General features: G+C 48.0%; 1 protein-coding gene across 2 annotated transcripts in view; it reads left to right on the forward strand.

The window, feature by feature from the left end:
* Positions 1-1,610: 1,610 nt before the first annotated feature.
* The window catches only part of LOC121002452 (DNA-directed RNA polymerases I, II, and III subunit RPABC5-like), an 80,641-nt gene continuing 64,986 nt past the window's right edge, over positions 1,611-17,265 (forward strand). Inside the window, exon 1 of one of the 2 annotated variants that reach the window (XM_040433908.1) lies at positions 1,611-1,731. The gene's annotated coding sequence lies outside the window, so the exon portion shown is untranslated. The remainder of the gene's footprint in view (positions 1,732-17,265) is intronic. The other variant, XM_040433914.1, reaches the window with a different exon arrangement.

Raw genomic sequence — 17,265 nt, forward strand, 5'->3', positions numbered from 1 at the left:
GGCAGGCAGTTCCGTCGCCGGAACTGCCTGCCGGATCCGGCAATCCGGACGCAAACTGATGGCATTTGTCAGACGGATCCGGATCCATCTGACAAATGCATTGAAATACCGGATCCGTCTCTGAGATGTCATCTGGAAAAAACGGATCCGGTATCAATTTTTTTTGCATTTTTAAAGGTCTGCGCATGCGCAGACCGGAAAGCCGGATCCGTTTTGCCGGAACACTGAATGCCGGATCCTGCACTAATACACTTCAATGAAAATGAATGCCGGATCTGGCATTCCAGCAAGTGTTCAGTATTTTTGGCCGGAGAGAAAACTGCAGCATGCTGCGATATTTTCTCCATCCAAAAAACGTAAGAGGGACTGAACTGATTCCATTCAGAATGTATTAGGATAAAACTGATCCGTTTTTTCCCGGTATTGACTGAGCCCCTGTGACGGAACTCAACACCGGAAAACAAAAACGCTAGTGTGAAAGTGCCCTAAGACTGGACAGATCTCATGGACACTTAGCTTTTTTCTGTTCAGAAATTGACCTGCTGTGTGGATTTTTAAACCTGCAGCATGTCAATTCTTTGTGCGATTTTTTTGTGTGTGTGGATTTCCCCCTTTTCAGTGCAAGGTTGAGATCTGTGGCAAAATGCACATAAAATCTGCACCAAACATAAAGTAACATGCTGTTTTTGGTGTGGAAACGCACAGAAATCCCCACACCTGCTCAGACTTCCAGTTTTGAACCCCAGACCCGTGTGCATGAGGCCTAAAAGCGTTTTCCAGGATTATAGTCATTTTTAATTAGCCCCATAGAGTGTTGTACCTAATGAAAAAAAATCATACTCATCTGTTCCCCTGTTCAGTGATCTTCCGGTCCCTGGCTTCTTTACTTCTGGCCAGGGTATGGACAAAGTCACGTGCGCTGCTGCAGCCAGCGACCGGCCTCAGCGGTGATACGTCACCAAGCAGTATGTCACCTAGCAGAGATTTTTCCAGAGTTGCTAAAATCTCATCCGCTTTGCTGTTATTGTAATATACTGCATATTTACCTAGGTGTGGACGTACCCTAACGGTCTCTGAGATACCGACGTGTCAGTCATCATCTTTTAGGCGTGGAGGCCAACGTGAATTTCAGATGGCGTCTCCTATTGGGGCACTGTGGGCACTTTACCATGTACTAGGTGCACAGTAGCTGACGGTGGGGCACTTTGGACAATGTGGCAGGCACCAGGGACACTGTAGATTGTACACAGCACCACAATTGGCACTGGGATCACTGTAGCTCATACCCTGTTGACACTCTTATGGGAGAAAGCAGTAGACAAGTACCAGTTCTCTGCACTTGGCATAGACTGGCATGAATTATACATCATGACGCCTACTTTGCAGCATATCATTTACAGATCCAAGTATTATTATTAGATTGCAGAAGTATTACTCCCATTATCCGCACACTAATCTGCCATGCTCGGCGCAGTAGTGATCTACTAGCTGCACAGTCATCGTTACGTAACCGGCCCACATTCTGCCGCAGCTAGAAATAATCCAAGTCCTTTGCTGCCCTCTAGCGTAAAACTGCGCGAACTGCATAAACAAGTTGCAGCGTCCTCCCCCCCCCCCCCCAGGACTGCCTAAAGCGCATGCGCACAGAACCTGTTTCGCCCAGAAAGTTCTTTACTGAGCTGGGGTGAGCGCACCTTATTCAGAGAGGAAGAAGCTGAGGACCCTCCTGTGGTGAGTGCATGGTGTGCAAGAAGAAAGCATTAACATACACAGCCTGACAATTAGTAATGCAGTGCTATATAAAGGTGAGGTGCCATGCACCTTATAAAGAATGGAAGAATCACAGTGGCTGGCAGGTTAATGGGGTTATCCAGGCCTTTGGGCTTTTTTTGCCAATTCCCCCCCCCCCCCCCCCCATAGTTACCTGCTCCCCGTCAGGGGTGAATTAAGTGCATGATAGGCCAGGGGCTGTCTACCCAACTTCTGTATGAAGAGGCTGCGGTGCTTCGTGAGCGCCACAGTCTCTTCCTAGGCCATATTCATCGTTCACATGGTCTAGGTGCAGCTCTGACCCATCTGAGTGATTGGGGCTGAGCTGCAGTACTAAGCACCAGTGGCATACCGCCATTATAGGCAGACCACGCGTTGCTATGGGGCCCCCGGCACAGGGGGGCCTGGAGCGCATGGAAGGCCCCGCCCCCTCCGTCTACTCTGCACAGAAAGTTATTTAGAGAATCATAGTTAATATGCGGCAGGCAGCAGCACGTGTGTTATCCCCCTCCCCCGATGATCTGGGCTGCGGGCGTGCTGCATTTCACACTGGCCAATCAGCATTTCACAGCACAAAGATCCTGCTGCTGATTGGCCAGTGTGTATCGCTGGCAGGTGCCGCCCAACTTTTCAAGTACACAGAGTAGTGCCGCGTGCATCGGATGTAGCATCCTCTCTGCACCCCGTATACACTGCTGTACCCCATATACACTGCTGTACCCCATATATCTGTATACATGGACCCTGCACCCCGTATACACTGCTGTACCCCATATACCTGTATACATGGACCCTGTATACACTGCTGTACCCCATATACACTGCTGTACCCCATATACCTGTATACATGGACCCTGCACCCCGTATACACTGCTGTACTCCATATACCCGTATACATGGACCCTGCACCCCGTATACACTGCTGTACCCCATATACCTGTATACATGGACCCTGCACCCCGTATACACTGCTGTACCCCATATACCTGTATACATGGACCCTGCACCCCGTATACACTGCTGTACCCCATATACCCGTATACATGGACCCTGCACCCCGTATACACTGCTGTACCCCATATACCCGTATACATGGACCCTGCACCCCGTATACACTGCTGTACCCCATATACCCGTATACATGGACCCTGCACCCCGTATACACTGCTGTACCCCATATACCTGTATACATGGACCCTGCACCCCGTATACACTGCTGTACCCCATATACCCGTATACATGGACCCTGCACCCTGTATACACTGCTGTACCCCATATACCTGTATACATGGACCCTGCACCCCGTATACACTGCTGTACCCCATATACCCGTATACATGGACCCTGCACCCCGTATACACTGCTGTACCCCATATACCTGTATACATGGACCCTGCACCCCGTATACACTGCTGTACCCTATATACATGGACCCTGCACCCCGTATACACTGCTGTACCCCATATACCTGTATACATGGACCCTGCACCCCGTATACACTGCTGTACCCTATATACATGGACCCTGCACCCCGTATACACTGCTGTACCCCATATACCTGTATACATGGACCCTGCACCCCGTATACACTGCTGTACCCTGTATACATGGACCCTGCACCCTGCACACACTGCTGTACCCTGTATACATGGACCCTGCACCCCGTATACACTGCTGTACCCTGTATACATGGACCCTGCACCCCGTATACACTGCTGTACCCCGTATACATGGACCCTGCACCCCGTATACACTGCTGTACCCCGTATACATGGACCCTGCACCCCGTATACACTGCTGTACCCTGTATACATGGACCCTGCACCCCGTATACACTGCTGTACCCTGTATACATGGACCCTGCACCCCGTATACACTGCTGTACCCTGTATACATGGACCCTGCACCCCGTATACACTGCTGTACCCTGTATACATGGACCCTGCACCCCGTATACACTGCTGTACCCTGTATACATGGACCCTGCACCCCGTATACACTGCTGTACCCTGTATACATGGACCCTGCACCCCGTATACACTGCTGTACCCTGTATACATGGACCCTGCACCCCGTATACACTGCTGCACCCCGTATACATGGACCCTGCACCCCGTATACATGGACCCTGCACCCCGTATACATGGACCCTGCACCCCGTATACACTGCTGTACCCCGTATACATGGACCCTGCACCCCGTATACACTGCTGTACCCCGTATACCTGGACTCTGCACCCCGTATACACTGCTGTACCCCGTATACCTGGACCCTGCACCCCGTATACACTGCTGCACCCTGTATACCTGGACCCTGCACCCCGTATACACTGCTGTACCCCGTATACCTGGACACTGCACCCCGTATACACTGCTGTACCCCGTATACCTGGACCCTGCACCCCGTATACACTGCTGTACCCCATATACCTGTATACATGGACCCCGTATACACTGCTGTACCCCATATACACTGCTGTACCCCATATACCTGTATACATGGACCCTGCACCCCGTATACACTGCTGTACCCCATATACCTGTATACATGGACTCTGCATACACTGCTGTACCCCATATACACTGCTGTACCCCATATACCTGTATACATGGACCCCGTATACACTGCTGTACCCCATATACACTGCTGTACCCCATATACCTGTATACATGGGCCCTGCACCCCGTATACACTGCTGTACCCCATATACCTTTATACATGGACCCTGCACCCCGTATACACTGCTGTACCCCATATACCTTTATACATGGACCCTGCACCCCGTATACACTGCTGTACCCCATATACCTTTATACATGGACCCTGCACCCCGTATACACTGCTTTACCCCATATACCCATATACCCCGCTTTAAAGGGGTAGTCCGGTTGTTTGAAGTTATCCCCTATCCACTGGAAAAAGAGGGCGTCGCGGGGGAGGAGCCAGGGCAGTTAGTGCTATGGGCAAAAGGTGGTAGTGTGCGGGGCTGGGGGCCCTATTCAGACTCTTGCTATGGGGCCCATTGATTTCTATGTACGCCCCTGCCAAGCACAGTGCTATCAAATGGACAGCGCTGTGCTTGGTAAGGAGCAAACTGGGACATCGCGGTCTCCTCAAACAGCTGATTGGTGGGGGTGCCAGGAGTCAGACCCCCATCATCTCATAACTCTCTGAGTACAGATGACATAGATGTTACCTGCAGTCCTATGTAACACCCCACATAACACAGTGAACAATTGTGTTGTGTGGTGTTACATAGGACTGCATGGAACATCTACATTATCTGCATCACAGAAAGTGATCACTGTTATCTGGGCTGTTACATAGGACTGCAGGTGACAAATTAAAATTTTAGTTGCCAAATTTAAAATACATATGATTATGATAAAAAAAGACTTGGAGGAGAAGATGAGAGACAGATCACAGTAGTGAGCCAGCTCTACATATAGAAGAATACAGCACCACATACCTGTTACCTCCAGTGACATCTCCTGTCATGTAGATCTTCTCTTTCCTCTTCTCCTCCGTTTGACCCAGACCGCCATGACTAATTCTTTCAGCCGCATCTCGTCTCTACAGAGTTTGTTACACAGACACGTTAGATTTCTCATAATTGGGGTCATTTATCAAACTGGTGTAAAGTAGAACTGGCTTAGGTGCCCATAGCAACCAATCAGATTCCACCTTTCATTTTCCAAAGGAGCTGTCAAAAATGAAAGGTGGTATCTGTTGCAATGGGAAACTAACCCATTTCTACTTTACACCAGTTTGATAAATTACCCCAAAGGTCCCTATAGTGTCTACAGCAATTATAATGTCCCCTAGAGTGCCCCCAGTAATAATAACATCCTATATTGTGCTCCAGGTAATAATGCATGTATAGTGTCCCCAAAAATAATGTCCCCCAATAGAAACGCCCCCACGCTACCCCCATATAGTAATTTCCCCCACGCTACCCCCATATAGTAATTTCCCCCACGCTACCCCCATATAGTAATTTCCCCCACGCTACCCCCATATAGTAATTTCCCCCACGCTACCCCCATATAGTAATTTCCCCCACGCTACCCCCATATAGTAATTTCCCCCACGCTACCCCCATATAGTAATTTCCCCCACGCTACCCCCATATAGTAATTTGCCCCCACGCTGCCCTTCATTAAGTAATTTGCCCCCACGCTGCCCTTCATTAAGTAATTTGCCCCCACGCTGCCCTTCATTAAGTAATTTGCCCCCACGCTGCCCTTCATTAAGTAATTTGCCCCCACACTGCCCTTCATTAAGTAATTTGCCCCCACGCTGCCCTTCATTAAGTAATTTGCCCCCACGCTGCCCTTCATTAAGTAATTTGCCCCCACGCTGCCCTTCATTAAGTAATTTGCCCCCACGCTGCCCTTCATTAAGTAATTTGCCCCCACAGTATTAATTTCCCCCACACTGCCCCCACAGTATTAATTTCCCCCACACTAGTAGTTTGCTCCCCATGTAGTAGTTTGCCCCCCACTGTCCCTTCAGTAATATTCTCCTGTGCCCCCCAGTAATGTTCCCCTAAAGTTGGCACAAAAAAAATATAAAAGCTAATACTAACCTGTGTCCCAGTCGGCGCTCACTCGTAGATGCTGCAGGAGAGCTGCGCACACACATCAGTGTGCTGCGTCCTGGCACAGGTGCGCAATGACGTCATCACGCCCGCCTGCGTCAGGATTTTACTACCGCATAGGCTTCAGGGCCTACTAGGCCTGAAGCCTATAGCGGTGATCAGGAGGCAGGGAACTATCTCCTAGCATTGATCGGGAGGCAGGGAACTAATTCCCGTGCCCCGCCGTAGTTTGGGTCGGCGTTTGGCCCCCCCAGCGATGCCGGGCCCAGGGCTACAGACCCAAACGCCCCAATTATAATCCGCCACTGCTCCCCAGCCTTAGCTGTATTTTAGTCCCCCGCTGTCAACATCTGTTTTGAAGCCGGCACAGTCAATCGTTGGCTGCAGAGGTGACCTACTCTCCGTGTGTCATATGACCAAGTGACATGACGCAAGGGAAGCAGGTCAACCCAAGCAACCCCTTTAGGCTCCATTCACACATCCGCAATTCCATTCCGCATTTTGCGGAACGGAATTGCGGACCCATCCATTTCTATGGGGCCGCATGATGTGCGGCCCCGATCCGGAATTGCGGACCCGCGCTTCCCGGGTCCGCAATTTCGATCCTGAAAAAAATAGAACATGTCCTATTCTTGTCCGCAATAGCGGACAAGAATAGGCATATTCTCTTAGTGCCGGCAATGTGCGGTCCGCAAAATGCGGAACGCACATTACCGCTGTCCGTGTTTTGCGGATCCGCAAAACACACACGGATGTGTGAATGGACCCTTAAAAGGGTTGTCACTTTAGCAAGTGGCATAATGTAGAGAAAGTTAATGCACGACACTTACTTATGTATTGTGATTGTCCATATTGCTTCTTTTGCTGGCTTTATTCATTTTTCCATCACATTATACACTGCTTGTTTTCCATGGTTACAACCAGGGCCGTCTTTAACAAGGGGTAGCTGCGCCGGGTCCAGTTGCTCCTGGGGGGCCCAAGGCAGCTCCCTCTTGAGCCCTGCTGGCTACTGCCCCGGGTGTCAGGCTGTCAGCTACACAGGGGGGTGCTGCAATGCCTGCGGGCACTCCAGGCAGCGATCTGTGAGAGCTGTGATTCTCTTAGGAGAAAGGACCTTAGATGACATCATCACCATGTGACCAGTAACCTAGCAATATTATTGGTCACATGGCTATGAGGTAATCAAACGTCCTTTCTACCAGGAGTGTTGCTGCAGGAGAAGTTTGCCTTAAAGGGGTATTCCCATCTTAATAATCACTGTTAAATCTGTTAATGATTTGACAGTGATCATTTTTCTAAATACATTTTATTACCCAGTTCCCACCCTTTTTGAGAAAATAAGTCCCCTCTTACCTGATGTTGTCTTTCGTCTCCCCTGGTTACAGCCACCTGCGCCATGATGACTTCTTCCTGGCCAGTATAGTACAGAGCGCGCACGCCGGCTCTGTATAGTACAGAACGCGCACGCCGGCTCTGTACTATACAGGCCAGGAATGTCACCATGGCGCATGCGTGTTCAGGACATTGCGCAGCCCGGCCGGGAGAAAAACATCAGTCTTCTGCGCAAGCGCGGCCTGGCCGGGAGAAGACGTCACTCAAGCCCAGCCGAATCCTGGAAGTGGACGTCGCGCTGGACGAAGGTAAGTATTAAAACTGAAGATGGGAATACCCCTTTTTGTGAAGATTACATCAGGAAAAGGTGACAGGGGCTGTTATAGTAATATACTGTAAGCTACTGTATACTGTGGGGTGCTATACTGCTCTACTGTATACGGTGGGGTGTTGTATATGGTGGGGTGCTGTATACTGTGGGGTGCTTTATATACTGTGAGGTGCTGTATTCTGTATAGTTTGGGGTGCTGTATACCGTGAGGTGCTGTATACTGTGGAGTGCTATACTGTAAGGTGCTGTTTATTGTGGGGTGCTATACTGCTCTACTATATACTGTGGGGTGCTGTACACTATAGGGTGCTATACTACATACTGTGGGGTGCTTTACACTATAGGGTGCTATACTGCTTGCATACTGTGGGGTGCTGTACACTATAGGGTGCTATACTGCTTGCATACTGTGGGGTGCTGTATACTATAGCAGTGCTCCAGACTAAAAAAAATACCTAGTACCCATTGGCTCCTGAACTGAAAAATTTAGGAGCCAAATTAAATTTTTAGTCGCCACATCGAAACCGAATCAAAATTTTGGTATCGTGACAACGCTACGCCGATCAGATCGGCGTAGGGTTGTTTCAATACCAACATTTTGATTCGCTTTCGTCACCATAAAAAAGTATTGCGATACTCAATAAACACCAAAAAAAGCCACGTGCATTTCGCATTTTATGAAACGTTCGGCCCATAATAGAACAGTCCTAAAAAATGGCAAATCGCATGGTTTTTATTTATTTATTTATTTATTTCATTTTTTCATTTATTTTACGGTGCTCACCGCATAGGAGATATTTTTTAATAATGTATAGTTTGGACTTTTCGGACGCAGCGCTATGTAATATGTTTATTTATTTATTGTTTGTATATTTTATATGTAAAATTGGGAAAGGGGGGATTTAAACTTAATATTTTAGGGTACTTTCACGTTTTTCTTTTCCGGCATAGAGTTCCGTCACAGGGGATCTATACCGGAAAATAACTGATCAGGTATACTCCATGCATTCTGAATGGAGAGTAATCCGTTCAGGATGTCTTCTCCGGCGAAAAAAACTGAAGACTTGCCGGCATTTTTCCCCAAAGGAATGTATTAGTGCCAGATCCGGCATTCAAAATACCGGAATGCCGGATCTGTCCTTACGGTCTGCGCATGCGCAGACTGGTAAAAATGTTAAAAAAGATACAAGACGGATCCGTCTGTCCTTGCAATGCATTTGTGAGATGGATCTGCATCCGGATGCGTCTCACAAATGCTTTCAGCTACATCCAGATCGGCGGATCCGGTGGGCAGTTCCGACGACGGAACTGCTTGCCGGATCACACTGCCGCAAGTGTGAAAGTAGCCTTAGGCCTCTTTCAGACGGGCGTTGCGAGAAAATGTGCGGGTGCGTTACGGGAACACCCGCGATTTTTTCAGTGCGAGTGCAAAACATTGTAATGCGTTTTGCACTCGCGTGAGAAAAATCACGCATGTTTGGTACCCAAACCCGAACTTCTTCACAGAAGTTCGGGCTTGGCATCGGTGTTCTGTAGATTGCATTATTTTCCCTTATAACATGGTTATAAGGGAAAATAATAGCATTCTGAATACAGAATGCATAGTAAAATAGCGCTGGAGGGGTTAAAAAATAATAATTTAACTCACCTTAGTCCACTTGCTCGCGCAGCCCGGCATCTCCTTCTGTCTCCTTTGCTGAACAGGACCTGTGGTGACGTCATCACATGATCCATCACATGATCCATCACATGATCCATCACATGATCCATCACATGATCCATCACATGATCCATCACATGATCCATCACATGATCCATCACATGATCCATCACATGATCCATCACATGATCCATCACATGATCCATCACATGATCCATCACATGATCCATCACATGATCCATCACATGATCCATCACATGATCCATCACATGATCCATCACATGATCCATCACATGATCCATCACATGATCCATCACATGATCCATCACATGATCCATCACATGATCCATCACATGATCCATCACATGATCCATCACATGATCCATCACATGATCCATCACATGATCCATCACATGATCCATCACATGATCCATCACATGATCCATCACATGATCCATCACATGATCCATCACATGATCCATCACATGATCCATCACATGATCCATCACATGATCCATCACATGATCCATCACATGATCCATCACATGATCCATCACATGATCCATCACATGATCCATCACATGATCCGATGACCGGAGTGACGTCACCACAGGTCCAGTTCAGCAAAGGAGACAGAAGGAGATGCCTGGCTGCGCGAGCAAGTGGACTAAGGTGAGTTAAATTTTTGAAAAAAATTTTTTAACCCCTCCAGCGCTATTTTACTATGCATTCTGTATTCATAATTCTATTATTTTCCCTTATAACCATGTTATAAGGGAAAATAATAATGATCGGGTCTCCATCCAGATCGCCTCCTAGCAACCGTGCGTGAAAATCGCAAGTGCGGATGCTTGCGATTTTCACGCAACCCCATTCACTTCTATGGGGCCTGCGTTGCGCGAAAAACGCAGAATATAGAGCATGCTGCCATTTTCACGCAACGCACAAGTGATGCGTGAAAATCCCCGCTCATGTGAACAGCCCCATAGAAATGAATGGGTCGGTATTCAGTGCGGGTGCAATGCGTTCAACTCACGCATAGCATCCGCGCGGAATACTCGCCCGTGTGAAAGGGGCCTTAGTGTTTGTGTTTTTTTTTTTTTTTTTACTTACTGTTAGCCCCCTTAGGGGCTGGAACCCTTGTCCTATTCACCCTTAGGCCCCTTTCACATGGGCGAGATTTCTGCGCGGGTGCAATGCGTGAGGTGAACGCATTGCACCCGCACTGAATCCGGACCCATTCACTTCTATGGGGTTGTGCACATGAGCGGTGATTTTCACGCATCACTTGTGCGTTGCGTGAAAATCGCAGCATGCTCGATGTTGTGCGTTTTTCACGCAACGCAAGCCCCACAGAAGTTAATGGGGCTGCGTGAAAATCGCAAGCATCCGCAAGCAAGTGAGGATGCGGTGCGATTTTCAGGCATGGTTGCTAGGATGAAAGTCCCTTATAACATGGTTATAAGGGAAAATTATAGCATTCTTTAATACAGAATGCATAGTAGAAGGTCAATTGAAGGGTTAAAAAATATATATATAAAATTAACTCACCTCCTCCAATTCATCGCGTAGCTGCCGGTCTCCTGTTCTTTCTCCAGGACCTGTCAAAGGACCTGTGGTGACATCACTGTGTTAATCACATGGTACATCACATGATCCATCACCATGGTAATGGACCATGTGATGAGCTCAGTGACGTCACCACAGGTCCTGAAGAAAGAACTGGAGACCGGCAGCTGCGCGATCAATTGGAGGAGGTGAGTTAATGTATATATATTTTTTTTTTTTAACCCTCATTGGCACTGCGCCACCAATGTTTATTATACTGGGGTGGGGGGGAGTGCACTGCGCCACCAATGTTTATTATACTGGGGTGGGGGGGGGGGGCGCCACCAATGAAGATAACTGACCTATTAATTCAAATACATGAGGCGGATGCCGGAATCAAGTAGCCGGCACCGGGCCTCTATGAGAGGGAGCTGCGATTTCGCTGCAGTTAACCCCTCAGGTACCGCACCTGAGGGGTTAACTGTCGGTGATCGCAGCTCCCTGTCAGAGGTCGGGTGTCGGCTATTTGATTCCGGCACCCGCCTCCTGTATTTGTATTAACAGGTCAGTTATCTTCATTGGTGGCGCAGTGGCCACAGCCCCTCCCCTCCTCCTCCTGTCTCTCTTCTTATTGGCGGCGGCACCACTGCGCTGCTGAGAAGAACATCGGCGGCGGGGTAGAGAACTATCATCTCCGGTGCCCGCCGCTGTATTCAGAGCTGCGGCGGCGGGTCTAGTCGCAAATGGCGACAAGTCTAAAAAGTCTTGTCGCCATTTGTAAATTCTAAGTCGCATTGGCGACCATTTTGGTCGCCATCTGGAGCCCTGTATAGGGTACTATACTGCATACTGTGGGGTGCTGTATACTATAGGGTGCTATACTGCATACTGTTGGGGTGCTGTATACTAGGGCAGATATGGGAACTTTGTGCGATTGCGATTAGGGCCATAAAAATTGCGATAACGATATGCGATGCAGTATTTTAAGGGAATTGTGCTAGAGGTCTATTTGCACTGTTATGGAGGGGATCTGTGGATGGCACTATTATGGGGAAACTGTGGTGAGCTGGCAAAACCGTTAACAGATTTATTTAACCAATCATTAGTAACAGGAGTCGTCCCGGAAGATTGGAAATTGGCAAATGTCGTGCCCATTCACAAGAAAGGTAGTAGGGAGGAATCGAGCAACTATAGACCAGTGAGTCTGACATCAATAGTAGGCAAATTAATGGAAACCCTATTAAAGGATAGGATTGTGGAACATCTAAAATCCCATGGATTGCAAGATGAAAAACAACATGGGTTTACTTCAGGGAGATCATGTCAAACAAATCTTATAGATTTTTTTGACTGGGTGACTAAAATAATAGACGGTGGAGGTGCAGTAGACATCGCATATCTAGATTTTAGTAAGGCTTTTGACACTGTCCCACATAGAAGACTTATCAATAAACTGCAGTCATTGAGCATGGACTCCCATATTGTTGAGTGGATTAGGCAGTGGCTGAGTGACAGACAACAGAGGGTTGTAGTCAATGGAGAACATTCAAAACAAGGTCATGTTACCAGTGGGGTTCCACAGGGATCTGTACTGGGACCGATTTTGTTTAATATCTTCATAAGTGATATTGCAAAAGGCCTCGCTGGTAAGGTTTGTCTTTTTGCTGATGACACAAAGATATGTAACAGGGTTGATGTTCCTGGAGGGAAACGCCAAATGGTAAAGGATTTAGGAAAACTAGAAGAATGGTCAGAACTCTGGAAACTGAAATTTAATGTGGATAAGTGCAAGCTAATGCACCTGGGGCGTAAAAACCCAAGGGCAGAATATAGAATATTTGACACAGTCCTGACCTCAGTATCTGAGGAAAGGGATTTAGGAGTAATTATTTCAGAAGACTTAAAGGTGGGAAGACAATGTAATAGAGCAGCACGAAATGCCAGCAGAATGCTTGGATGTATAGGGAGAGGTATAAGCAGTAGAAAGAGTGAAGTGCTTATGCCGCTGTACAGAACACTGGTGAGACCTCACTTGGAGTATTGTGCGCAGTACTGGATGCCATATCTCCAGAAGGATATAGATACTCTAGAGAGAGTTCAGAGAAGAGCTACTAAACTAGTACATGGATTGCAGGATAAAACTTACCAGGAAAGGTTAAAGGACCTTAATATGTATAGCTTGGAAGAAAGAAGAGACAGAGGGGATATGATAGAAACTTTTAAATACATAAAGGGAATCAACTCGGTAAAGGAGGAGAGCATATTTAAAAGAAGAAAAACTACCACAAGAGGACACAGTTTTAAATTAGAGGGGCAAAGGTTTAAAAGTAATATCAGGAAGTATTACTTTACTGAGAGAGTAGTGGATGCATGGAATAGCCTTCCTGCAGAAGTGGTAGCTGCAAATACAGTGAAGGGGTTTAAGCATGCATGGGATAGGCATAAGGCCATCCTTCATACAAGATAGGGCCGGGGGCTATCCATAGTATTCAGTATATTGGGCAGACTAGCTGGGCCAAATGGTTCTTATCTGCCGACACATTCTATGTTTCTATGTGGATGACACTGTTATGGAGGGGATCTGTGGATGATATATATATATATTAGTATCTTATGCTATGTGCCATCCACAGATCCCCCCCCCCCCCCCCCCCATAATAGTGTCCTTGCAGTGTGAAGGGGCTTGGGGCTGGCATCTTTATTAGGAATGACAGTGGGGACCGGTGCAGTCCCTGTATTCTAATGCACCGGCCCCGCTTACTGTTGTATAATATTATCTAACATGCAGGCATTGTTAAAATATAATAATCCTGTATAATCCAGCTGTATTACTTACAGCTAAATTCTGTAGAAGGGAGGAGGCAGCTCGGGAGGACGGGCGGGCGGGCGACGCGTCACTACGTCACGCGTCCACGCCGCCTGCTTCATTCATAAAATGGGCGGCGCCGGTGCATAACGTAGTGAGTGACGCGCCGCCCGCCCTCCTGGCCTGCCTCCTGCCTCCTCTCTGCTACGGAATTTAGCTGTAAGTAATACAGCTGGATTATACAGGATTAATATATTTTAACAATGCTTACATGTTAGATAAGATTATACAACAGTGAGCGGGGCCGGTGCATTAGAATACAGGGACTGCACCGGTCCCCGCTGTCATTCCTAATACAGATGCCGGCCCCCAGCCCCTCCTCCCTCTGTGTATAGGTAATCGCAGCATTTTTGGGTCTGCCAAATCGCCATATCGCAATCGTCGATTATCGCAATACGATTGCTTTGGCGATATATCGTGCAGGCCAACTGTATACTATAGGGTGCTATACTGCATACTGTGGGGTGCTGTATACCAGGGCTCGACAAATCCCAGGCACCAGGTCGCCATGGCGACCAGGAATTTAGTCCTGGCGCTTGGGTATTTGTCAGCCCGTTTTCAAAGGTGCCCGGGCGATGGGTGCGGAGCTGCCGTTCTGTCCGGAGGCAGCACCGTGTGAGTCAGCTCCGTCACAGCACACAATAGCAGAGACGCTGGCAGCAGGGAGGGGAGGGGCTGGGGAGGAGTGTAATCTGATCCTAGAGTGGAAGCTGCTTCTGCCAGCCCCTCCCCGCCCACCAACCAATCAGAGCTGAGGCAAGGCAAGCACTAGCAGCTCTGAGTCACACAATACACGCAGTCTAAGAATCGAATGAGTCACAGGTTAAAAGAATCTGAAGATCCTACAGTTAGTGACTCATTCGATTCTTTGAGTTAAAAGAACAGTCAGTCAGACTCTAGAACAGTTTACACTGAGGCTCTCGGCTGATGCTTTGCAGCAGTGATAAGATTAAGGGACCTGAGCAGAGATGAGAGAAGTGACAGGACACAGTTTAGATTACAGTTTGAATTAACCCTTTAGGATCAAATTGGCTTCTCAAGGAGATCTATATGTTAAAGGCATCCCTTCTTCTGTCTCATTCAGTAGCTATAGAACTAAGGCTACTTTCACACTTGCGGCAGGATGGATCTGGCAGGCTGTTCACCCTGTCGGATCCGTCCTTCCGCTGTTTCGCTGGACCACCGCTCCGTCCCCATTGACTATAATGGGGGCAGAGCTCTGGCGCAGCACGGCAGTGCATGGTAAAAGTACTGCATGTCCAACTTTTTAGTCCGGCGGCCTCTCACCGCGAACTGCCATGCTGCGCCGGAGCTCCACCCCCGTCCCCATTATAGTCAATAGGGTCCGGGGACGGAGCGGCGGTATATGTAACATGGTATACAGCATTATTGGGGGGGGCTCTATGGAGAAGTGGGGGGAACCTACTAGGGGCTTTATGACGCGGCTCCGCCTGGCTCCTAACTTTTTTAGCTGGCTCCTAGATTCCAAGGAAATTTGTCAAGCCCTGCTGTATACTATAGGGTGCTATACTGCATACTGTGGGGTGCTGTATACTATAGGGTGCTATACTGCTTGCATACTGTGGGATGCTGTATACTTTAGGGTGCTATACTGAATACTGTGGGGTGCTGTATACTATAGGGTACTATACTGCATACTGTGGGGTGCTGTATACTATAAGGTGCTATACTGCATACTGTGGGGTGCACTGTAACGCTAGGGTGAGCCGAGCCCCGGTCTCCTTCCTGAACTGCAGAGCGGTGCCCACTTTCAGCCTGAGCACTGATCCTGAGCCGCTGGAGTCTTCAGAACTGGAAGTATTTACAGTCATTCACTGTACTCTACCAGGTGTGTGGATTATTATTTTTTGTGTGTGTTGTGGTGGAGGGCGTGATTGCATGCTAGGGTGTGGAAAGGCGGGATCCAGGGGGCCCAAGTAAATTTTTGCCCAGGGTCCAATCAAAATTAAAGACGGCCCTGGTTACAACCACCCTGCAATCCAGCAGTGGGGGTCATGCTTGCACATTATAGGAAAAAGCGCCGGCCTCTCTGGTGGCCAGGACTGTGGGAGCTCATGTAGGCTAGTGCTCAGGGGCGGATTGGGAACCTAAAGTGGCCCCATATTGTGGGGGGGTCTAAATTAACAGGGGGCGGGGCAACAGAAGTAGGGGGGTCAGCAAAACCATAGCGCAAAACAGAGGTCGCAATAATGCCTGTACAAGCGTCATAGACGCCTGTACAGGCAGTTTTACTCCCTAAAAAAAGTCTGATGTGTATGACTACGCACAATGATTTCACTGACATTCATGAGCGCACTGAGCGCTGTGAACGGCACAGGCAGCACAGACATCCAATCACAAAGCTCCTCACAGTACAGAGCTTTGTTATTAGAGAGGAGGCTGCTGATTTGTCAGTATCCACAGGCTGCCGTGCCATTGGCTGATCCTCTCACACCCCCCTTCTCCAGCGCGCTGAACACACAGCAGAAGCCATTCCGCGCCATTGCCGGCTGCTGATGAAGGGAAAGCATGGCGGGAATGGAGCCTCTGTGGAGCAAAGACAACGAGAGAAGTGTCAGGCTTGTGCCCAGGTGATGCCACACCAGAAGTGCTCTGCAGGCTTCTATCTGCTGCTGGGAGCTCCATCTGGAGGTTTATCAATGGAAAACTAATAGCCAAGAGGCTAAAGAAAACCCTGCTTCTTATGTTACATCAGAACTTTCATTTGATTCCTCTGATACCTAAACACCAAAAGCAAAAAAAATATTTTAAAAACCTGCTGTTTCTCTAGATGGCCTTATGTTGCTAGTAGTGTTAAGAGTCTCGAGGGTCTATAAAAGCAGGTACCCTACTTTTATAAGACTTTGGGACTCTTAACACTACTAGCAACATAAGGTCATCTAGAGAAACAGCAGGTTTTTTAAAATTCTTTTTTTCCTTTTGGTGTTTAGGTATCAGAGGAATCAAATGAAAGTTCTGATGTAACATAAGAAGCAGGGTTTTCTTTAGCCTCTTGGCTATTAGTTTCTCTATGTAAGTACCCTGGACCAGAGGTCTATTTTCCCATATGGAGCACACTTTCCAGAGATCCCAGAGAAGACTATAGGGTACATGATACTGTGCTACAGTCCGATATATTGTGTATAAGACTGTCCTA

The sequence above is a fragment of the Bufo bufo genome, chromosome 1 (assembly GCF_905171765.1).
Source record: "Bufo bufo chromosome 1, aBufBuf1.1, whole genome shotgun sequence".
Classification (NCBI taxonomy): Eukaryota; Metazoa; Chordata; class Amphibia; order Anura; family Bufonidae; genus Bufo; species Bufo bufo.